The sequence below is a fragment of the Dendrobium catenatum genome, unplaced genomic scaffold, assembly GCF_001605985.2.
Source record: "Dendrobium catenatum unplaced genomic scaffold, ASM160598v2 fragScaff_scaffold_480, whole genome shotgun sequence".
Classification (NCBI taxonomy): Eukaryota; Viridiplantae; Streptophyta; class Magnoliopsida; order Asparagales; family Orchidaceae; genus Dendrobium; species Dendrobium catenatum.
The window spans coordinates 57,971-68,589 of NW_021318942.1; positions in this window are offsets into that span (position 1 = coordinate 57,971).

The window sequence follows — 10,619 nt, forward strand, 5'->3', positions numbered from 1 at the left end:
CAAACTTCACCTGTTCCTCACTCCCTTTCAAGCTCTCTCTTCAAGTTTCCCCCAAAAGAACGAAGCTACAATGGTGGCCAAAGACACTTACAAAAGTCCTATGTCAAAAGCTTAAATAGAAGATCTCAAAACAAGCTCATTAATGCAACTTGCTGACTTTATCGTCCAGGTCGATATGAATATCGTCCTAGCCGATCAGTACAAAATAAGCTCAATCAGTCGGGATGATTTGAGATGATCAGAGAAAAAGTGGTTACATCGTCAATGCCAAAATAATATCATCCTGGCCGATTAGTTCAAATCCAAAAACAATCGTCCTAAACATCGCCCGGAATAGATGCTGGCCGATGTCAATCGTCCAGTACATCATCCCGGCCAATCCTGCAATCGACCCAGCCGATGTGATCGTATCAATCAGCCTTAATTGCTTTCCATAATTACCATATTAATTTTGGCATAATTGTCCTGCATTATCCTGGACGATGTATAGATCATCCAGGTCGATGTATAGATCATCCTGGCCGATGTCCTGAAATAAAGAATACCTAAATTGATTTTGGCAGCTGATTCTTTTTTATTTGAGCCTATCATCCTAGCTGATACAATTATCATCCAGGCCGATCGGCTTAACGATGGCTGCCTTAATGAGGATGATGCCCTAATTAGGGTTTTTATTTTTGAATCGATCGTCCATAGCAATATAAATATCGTCCCGGATGATGTTACCAAAAATAGTAAACTCTAGGGAATGGACAGAAAATCTTTCAAGGTATGTGTGTGTGTAAAGTTACATAGCATCAGGAGCCATACTAAATATAATAGACTCAAGAAAGTAAAAAGGGGTACAAACTAACTCAGACCTATTCTTCCCAATCTTGAGCTGGTTTCAAATTACAATCTGATCTTGTGGACCAAAAATGTCAGTAGATAAGGCAGTCGTAGAGAAATAAGAGTGTTTGTTATCATCAAAATCATAATCTATGAAAATAAATCCGCAATAATCTCCCCATTTTTTATGATGGCAAACATTACATATTGAATTTCCAAAAAGGAAATCATGTTCTCCTAATCTCCCCCTCACTAGAATAACACTTTAAAAAATAGGGGAAATCAAAATTTTTTTTGTTTTTAATTTTTGAAAGAGGAAAAAAAAGATACAAATATAATAATACGTTCTCCCCCTTTCACATTATCAAAAAGAGGAGCAAAAAAAAAATCTTTTAAAAAATGAGAAAGTTACCTCTAAATTTTAATCAAAAACTTAGTAAGGAATGGATTCACAATGCATAATCCAGTAAAGTTAAGAAATTCAGAAATTGTTAATCCAAACTCAAGTTCTTTTAAAGGCTAAAAAACTTTTTAATCCAATATCTCAATCAATGAATAAATTAGAAAAAGAAACACTAATTTTTCAAAACTCCTTTCATAAAATATATCTGATAGAAGATTGATGCTAAAATTGGTGAATAAAAAAACAAAATTTTCAAGATCAAGTAACGAAGATATGAAGGGTTTTCTTAAGCTTTAAGTAAACACAGAAAAAGTAAGTATACTCTTTGTGGGCTCATTTTATACCTCTTGTCAGTTTTTTGGCGCACTTTACGCATCTTTTACTTTTTGATACACTTTGTGTATCTTTCTTAATTTGGCGTCACTGGCCTTTTTTTTTATTTGGTGTCATTGGCCATTTTTTTTAATTTTAGAATATACTACATTTGTGAAATTTTAAAAGTAAAAGTAAACTCATTCTATTGACAAATTGGACTACTTGATTAAAGATTCAACAACTTACAAAAGATTCCTATATGATAGATAAAATATAGGGAGATGAAAAAGTTCAGTTTCAAAATCCAATTTAAAACAAGATGAAGATTTTAAATCAAAAATTAGAATAACCTCTATTAGGAAACAGAGATTGAGAGTCAAAATTATGAGTTTTCTTTCTTTGACTATTTTTAGAGAAGTCAACCACAACTTACCTAAGAATTCAAAAAAAAAACAAGAGATAGACTTTTCATTTAAATAAAAAATATCTTCAAAAAAGTTATATATGTGTGTTGATTAGTGAAAACTTCACAAAAAAATAAAAATAAAAAATAATACAACACTCAAGACGAAAAAGAACAAAGAAATAAATAAGTAAGGTTTTTAAGCACCATCCTGCTCCCTGTCCGATGCTTCAGAAACCAGGTCTGCCAATGAGATTTTTTGCTTTTTATTATTTGTCCTTTATATAAGTTTCTTAGCTTTACCCTTTCCTTTTGTAGAAAGAGTTCTCAAATTTGGGCACTGATTTTTCATATGTCCAGGTTTCATGCATCCAAAGCAAACAACGTGATAAGTAATCTTACCATTCTTACCATTTTTCCATTATTCCACTATTGTTGAGGCTTATGCTTTGGTGAGCTTTGTAATTTTCTTGACAAGGTATCACATTCATCACCAACTAAGCCACTTTGCTCCATGTCTTCAGCATTTAGTATTATCATTTCACGTGCATCAAAAAGCCTTTGACCAAAACTTTGCTCGTAGGAAATGAGTGAGCCAATAAAATTATCAATAGAATACTCATTCAAATTCTTTCATTCACAAATAGCAATAACTTTAGCATGAAACTTAACAAGTAGGCAATGAAGAATTGTATTGACTTTTTCAAAGTTTGAAAACTCCATACCTAAAGCATACAATGATGTAATAGTTTGAATAAATCTAGTATACATGTCTAAGATCATCTCATAAGGTTTCAAGCAAAAATACTCATAATCATGCATTAAAAAATTCAACTTAGATTGCTTGATTTCACTAGTTCCTTCGTATATGGTGTATAATTTATCCCAAATTTCCTTACTAGTAGTGCACGTGGAAACTAACATAAAGTCTTTAGAATTTAAAGCACAGAAAAAAAAAGTTCAAAGATTTTGCATTCAATTGAGCATTGATTTGTTCTTCCCAATTCTATTGATTAAAAGGAATATCAATTTTAATTCTATCAATAACATATGACGGTAAAGAATAACCAGTTAAAATCATATGCCACATTCAATAATCAAAAGACTGCAAGAAAGTAGACATGCAAATTTTTCAAAAATTAAAGTAATATTTTTAAATAAAGGTGGTATGGTGATTGAATAACCTTCCACAAAATTACGATTACAAAAATTAGCCATGGTTCAAAATTCAAAAGTTTTCAAAAACTTATTTTTATGAATACTGCTCTGATACCACTTGAAAAATCGTTGGGGGTGCTAGGCCCCTTATGAACTAGCACAAGGCTAATTAAGAGAGAGGTGAATTGGTATTTTAAAATAAATCTATCGATCAAAAAAACACAAACCAAGATCACCACAAAGAAAACACAATGCAGAAATTAAATACGAATTAATAAAGGAAAGAAAACAACAGATTCATAGTGGTTCAGTCAAACCTTGACCTATGTCCACTCCTCGGAGGCACCCTCTGAGTATTGCACTAACTAATTTACTCTCCTTTAGCCCCCACAACTTGGCGAAGAAGCCCTTATAAAATCACTTCCACCATCCCTTGTGCGGCGGAGTCGCCGGGTCCTTTAACACCAAAGAGATATTCTTCTTCTATGAACTTCCCTCAAGACAAGCCTTGAATCCAACGGTACTAAGGTGCAAGCCTACCAGAGCAATCGTGTGGAATCCCCCTCCACACTCCCTTGAGTCCCTCCTCACAGGATCTTCTCTCTCTCTCAAACTTCACCAGTTCCTCACTCCCTTCCAAGCTCTCTCTTCAAGTTTCCCCCAAAAGAACAAAGCTATAATGGTTTCCAAAGACACTTATAGAAGTGCCTTATCAAAAGATTAAATAAAATATCTCAAAACGAGCTCATTAATTCAACTTGCCAACTTTATCGTCAAGACCGATAAGAATATTATCCTGGCCGATCAGTACAAAATAAGCTCAATCAGCTGAGACGATTTGGGACTATCAGAGAAAAAGTGGTTACATCATCCAGGCCGATACAATATCGTCCTGGCCGATTAGTTCAAATCCTAGTACAATCATCCTGAACATTGCCAGGAATAGATGCTGGCCGATGTCAATCATCCAAGACATGTCCCAGCCGATCCTACGATCAGCCCGGCCGATGTGATCGTATCAATCAGCCTTAATTGCTTTCCATAATTACCAGATTAGTTTAGGCATAATTGTGCTGCATCATCCGGGCTGATGTATAGATCATCCTAGCCGATTCCTAAAATAAAGAATACCTAAATTGATCATGGCAGCTGATTCTTCCTGATTTAAGCCTATCATCCTAGCTGATACAATTATCATCAAGGTCGTTCGGCTTAATGACAGCTGCCTTAATGAGGATGATGCCCTAATTAGGGTTTTTATTTTTGTACCAAACGTCCAGGCCGATATAAATATCATCCCAGATAATGTTACCAAAAATAGTAAACTGTAGGGAACAGACAGAAAATCTTTCAAGGTGTGTGTGTGTGCAAAGTTATAGCATCAGGAGCCACACTAAATACAATAGACTCAAGAAAGGAAAAAGGGGTACAAATTGACTAGACCTAGTTTAACCAATCTTGAGCTGATTCCAAATTGTAGTCTGATCTTGTGGACCTGAAATGTCAGTAGATAAGAAAGTCGTAGAGAAATAAGAGTGTTTACTATCATCAAAATCATAACCCATGAAAATAAATAAGCAATACATCCAAGTAGCTCGGGCAGCAGGCAGGCGATCAGAAATATAGGCACTTAGGCAACAATGGACTAGTGTGGGCAGCGTAAGACTAATGTAGGAAGTGTGGGGTGGGTTGGTGCTCAGTCCAAAGGATCGGGCAGGAGAGCAAGAGTCTGGGCTAGCATTGGCTATGAATTTCAATGGGTTTATTCTAACAGGAAAACAAATTCACCAAAAAACTTTTTCTGTAGAGAAATTTTTCCAAAAAATGTTTTCAGTGGAGTTTTTTTACCAAAAATGGTTTGCAATGCTCATATTTCCATCGTAAAATTTTTCTCCATATATCCGTTGAAAACTTAACAATTTTTAGCCAGAAAATCTATTGGTAGAGCATGATTTTCTTGTAGTAAAAAACTTGAGTATTTATGAAGAATTACTTGATATTTTAAAGGAATTTTAACATTTCTCATCCCATAAGAATTTAGAATCCTTTTCACCTAGGACAGAGAAAGCTTGACATCTTCTAGAGAGATTTGAAATAAACTTTCTTAAGTATGACAACCTACCTTAAATGGACCATAACTAAGTAATGATTTTGGGAGATGGCATATATAATATACCTTTGATCTAAGCAGAATAAATTTCAATTTCATCATGCCTCTTTACAAAACCTAAAAACATTTCTAAAATAAAGCTGAAAACACACTTTAAGGGGTTCATTTTGAGGTTGTAGCAGCATAATTACTCAAAAACAAATCTTAAGTAATATAGGTGGGCCTTTTTTTTTCTTTAATTTCATAACCAAATCATTGATATAAAATTCTACATTATTATGAACAAGCTCACTAAAAATTTGGATCAAAACTCGCTAATAAGTTGTACCAATATTTTTTAGACCAAATTGCTTCTCATTAAGATAAAAGATACATTTATGATTTCTGAATATAGTACTTCTCTTATATTTTTGGGCCACCTTGAATTGGTTATATCTATATGAGTCATCCATAAAGAAGAAATCATCATGAGAAGAACTAATATCCACCATGAGTTTTTTATAGACAACCAAAACTCATCTTTGGGGCATGCCTTATTCAAATCTCTATAGTAAAAAAAAATCAAATTTGGCCATTCTTTTTTTTAACTGGCATGACGGTTGCAACCCAAGATGGATATTTCTCCTATCGAATAAATCCAGCCATAACTAATTCCTTAATTTTAAAGATAACTTGCTATTTGATATCCAAAAATATGCAGCGAGGAGTCTGCTTAATTAGAATGATATAGGTCAAATTCTAAGTTTGTAGACTGCTAAATTAGAAGACAAGCCCAACTTTTAGTTGTATTTCCAAGTAAACTAGTCCTTAAACTCAAATGAGGTGAATTAGATAATTCAATTCACCTTCACTTAAGCTAATTAAAGAAGGGAGAGTGTGATCTTTTGTTCCAAGTTTTATTTCTTTTAATTCATTGACAGTCAATTTAAATTCTTCCTTAAAATCAAGGGGTACATCCCTAACTTGAAGCTCATCTAAGTCATCTAATGTTTCCAAATAAAGCCTATCAAAAGAATCAATGATTTATATGAGAACCCTTTCAAATTCAAGATCATTCATTATCCTATGATAATAATCATCATTATCAATAGAACCAGCGGTACCAAATCTGATACCATTATTAAAATTTCTTTTATTTTTGTATTCCAAAGTTTTTCATGGTATCTACCTTGTCCCTTGATCCTTTTAATTAACATGACACCTTTAGAAACATAATTTCTTACACACAAATAAAAACAGCCAAAAGGAAATTCCATTAATTCATTAAAATACTCCTCCTCAAGTTTACATCTTATTTCTTAAGGTGGATGCTTAAATTTTAGATCCCTAGCTTCCGATTTTGATAATAACAAATATTATTGTTAGAGTTTTTAATTTCTCAGAGCATGTATATTGGATACTATTTTTGTTTGTGCACACTAAAATTTAAGGAAAAGCATACATCACTCAAGATTGTAAGACTCAAATTTGGGTAGAATAGGATGACCATTAAAAGAGTTTTTATTTTTAACTTTCTTATATTTGTTATTTCTTGAGTTTTGCCATGTAAGGGTTTATGCTAAGTTGATGACTGTGCGTACACACACTAGGGGAGTGAAAATTTTTGAAAATAAAAATGTTAATTAAATCATACCATACAATTTATAATCTATTATATTATACATTATCTAAAAAATAAGTCTTACATCTAATTGAATCATTAATGTTTTTTAACTGATCATATTGTATGATTTATATCATATTATATATTTTTTTTATATATATAAACCCTAGCCGCTAGATAAATTAAGGAAGAATTTTTAAAAGTGAATTTTGAATTATTCGTACTATACAATCCCTATCATTTTGTATGATATTTGAAATATTACTTAAATTATCTCCCATGATTAGTCAATCAAATCAAGGTTTAATAAATATAGTTGATCATACTTTATGATATTTATTGTATCATATGATTGATAGAGATGAAATATGGTAGTCCCATAGATCTCACCAGACAAAGCCTTAAATTTTAAACTATTCATATAGTATAATGTTTACATCGTACTGTACAAACTACTTAAAATATGATGAATGTCATGTATGATGATAATAGTATAAGATAATTGACAGAGATTATTTTCAATCATCCCAGATATCATCATGCAAGAATTGGGAGAAATTAATCCAATCATACTGTACGACTTCACAATCTTATAGTATGATATGTTTGCAAATTATGAATAGTTTGTCTAAAGTAATATTTGCATTGTACTGGATAAGCTTAGTTATTTAAGTGATCGTACTATATGAACCAAGATCGTATTATATGATTAGAGATGGCCAAATTGAAGAATTAAAATTTTTATTAAACTTAATACTTAAGCAATCTATAAAAGTCTTTTTGAAAAATAGATATTGGCTATTGAAGAAACTCACGGGAAGATCTTTCTAGAGAGCTTTGGGTTTTGAAGGAAGAGAAAGGTGAAATTGTGCATGAGGGAAGAGTGTGTGGGCTTTCACACATTTATTCCAGGGATGCTCTAGCTTCCCCCTATGGCTTTGGAGAGTTCTTGAAGATTCTCTTGGGAGAGAAATTATAAAGCCAAAGTTCTAAGGTTCTCTACCTTCTCCAAGAGGAAGAAGAAGGATTGAGGTTCTCTTCCATCACTAGGAGGGTGAAGAAGGATTTTGAGTTCTCTGCCTTCTTCCTAAGGGAGAAAATGATTAATACTGTCTACCTTCTTTGGGTGAAAGAAAAGGGATTGTGGTTCTCTGCCATCACCAGGAAAGTGAAGAAGGATTTCAGGTTCTCTGCTTTCCTAGGAGGGAGAAAAATTATTAGGAATCTCCACCTACTCTTGGAGGGAGAAAAAAGATTGATGGTTCACTTTCATTACCAAGAGGCTGACAAAGCATTCAATTCTCCGCTTTTGTAGGGGAAAGAGAAGAGACACAATAGTGATAGTACAGTACTAAGAGTGGATGACTCCTGGGAGTAAACATAGGTCATTACTTGACTTAACCACCATAAATCTCTAACATGTTTGTTCTAATTTTCTATTTTTTTACATTTTACTTTTCAGCATTTATTTTTCTATGATAAATTCTTGGTATAAATCTGTGATGGCTATTTTTTATGATGATTAGAATTCTATCATCATCATTGAAATGATTGATAAGTTTGTTTATTTTTGCAATAGGTGATAAGTATTAATTGCTTCTCTTAACTATGAAAATATAAAAAAGATAAGTTTTATTTTTTCTTGAATGCATGCAATATTTTAAAAATACCATTTCACCCCCACTCCTAGTGTGCCTTATACTAGTTCATTGAGGTCTTACAAACTCCTCAAACTTTTAAGTTGCAACAGAGTGGTACCGAAAAGAGTATTTTAGAAAATCTATAGGAAAATGATCAATAGGACATTTCAAAAATAAGAACACCGTAGAAGGTTACTTTATTACTCGTCCACCATTGTTTGAAAATATTCTCTTTGATTATTGGAAAATCCACATGTCTACATTTTTCAATCTATTGATTTAGGATGTGGCATTTGATTCAATCTTGATATTTTATACCATCACATATTATTAATGGTGTAAAAAGTCACATTCCTTATATTGAATGGAGTAACAAAAAAAGATAATTTATTAAGTTAAATGCTAAATGTATAAATTATTTTTTTTATGCTTTGAAATCTGAGGACTATATGTTGAAAGTTTGAAAAGGTTGTTAAATCTCTAAGAACTAGTCAAGGCTAACCATGAGGGGTGTGAATTTATAATTTTAAAAACTTCTTTAAGCAAAAAAGAAAATTCTCCATTTTAATGTTTTTTTAAAATATCTGAAAATATCAAGTTTATCACTTGATGTGAAAGCAGATATATTTCACAATAACAAAATAAATCAGAGTTTTCAACCACATAATAAATCAAAGAGAAGTGCGGAAATTAAAACGCATAAAGGTAAAATAACGAACACATCATATTTTTTAGTGGTTAGGTCAAATATGACCTACGTCCACTCCTCAAAACCCTATGTTCTAAATATTTCTATAAAAGTAGTGTCTCCCTTTTTTCTCCCTCAGCAAGGTGGAGAAGCCCTTACAAAATCATTTTTACCTTCTCAATGTGGAGTAGAACCAAAAGTTCCACACCCTCCAGGTGATAATACAAACATTGAATCTTTTACACCCTCCTAGTGAAAGCAGAGAACCACAAATTCTTCTTCTCCCTCCTTTAGATGTTAAGGAACCATGGACCTAGTGCTATAAAAAGTCATTTTGGAGCCTCCAAAGGATCAAGGCAAAACGTTGTAGAAGAACCTTGCTTGGAGTAACTTTGTGAAGATCTCAAAAAAAACCCCTCATAAGAACTCTATCTCTCTCTCACTCTCTTCTCTCCCAAAGCTCTCCTCAACTTTCTCTAAGCTCCCTTTAAAGAATCTTGGCAGCAAATTATTATTTTTAACAAAATAATTAGATAAGCTTAAATAGTGGTCTTCAAGAAACCCTTATTTTCAAGCGAGCCATCTTCTATTTGTAATGTAAGATAGAAACTTTGTGTAGTATGATCAATATAAAACTAGACTAATCCAGTATCATATGAAAAGGTATTCAGATGAACTATTCAAAGCTCATAACACTTTGTACTATAATATTCTAAGATCATTTAATACAAAATGTAGAAATTCCTTCGATTCATTTTAGATGACTTCTAGGATGTCCAATTTTGTACTATGTCGATTGTCTAGCACTATGGATATCATACAATATGATCAGTACACAAATCATGGCTTTCATTTGATATGACCTCTGGGATGATCAAATTTGTACTTGATCGATCATATTATATGAACATTATTATACAATATGATCAGTTGATCATAATTTCTCATTATTTGATTTCCTAATTTTTAGGGTTAAATTAAGCAAGATATTAATATTGTCATACATTATGATTGTGGTTGTATAGTACGATCAGCATAAAAATAGTTTCTTCCCAAACTCTCTAGTGACTAGGGTTTTTCAAAATAAACTTAATCGTATTATATGATTTAAAATTGTATAGTACAATAAATATAGAAAAAAATCTAATATGACATTTTTATCTACCGTGCATATGTGTGCATGGTTACTCAGTAATAGTATCCACCATATTATATGATTTGACTCAAGAAAGGTAAAATATATATAAATGAATGAAAATACAAACTTTAATCCTATTCTACCCAATTTTGAGCTGATCAAAGTTGCAAGTGAATGATGGACGCATTCCCAAAAATGTTAATATGCACATATAAATAATAGTACCAAATAATATGTCATGAGAAACAAAATATTCAAAACAATAATGTTTGCTTTCATCAAAATCATAAGATAAGATCTTGATATGCAACATATGTGAGTATCTACCTATAC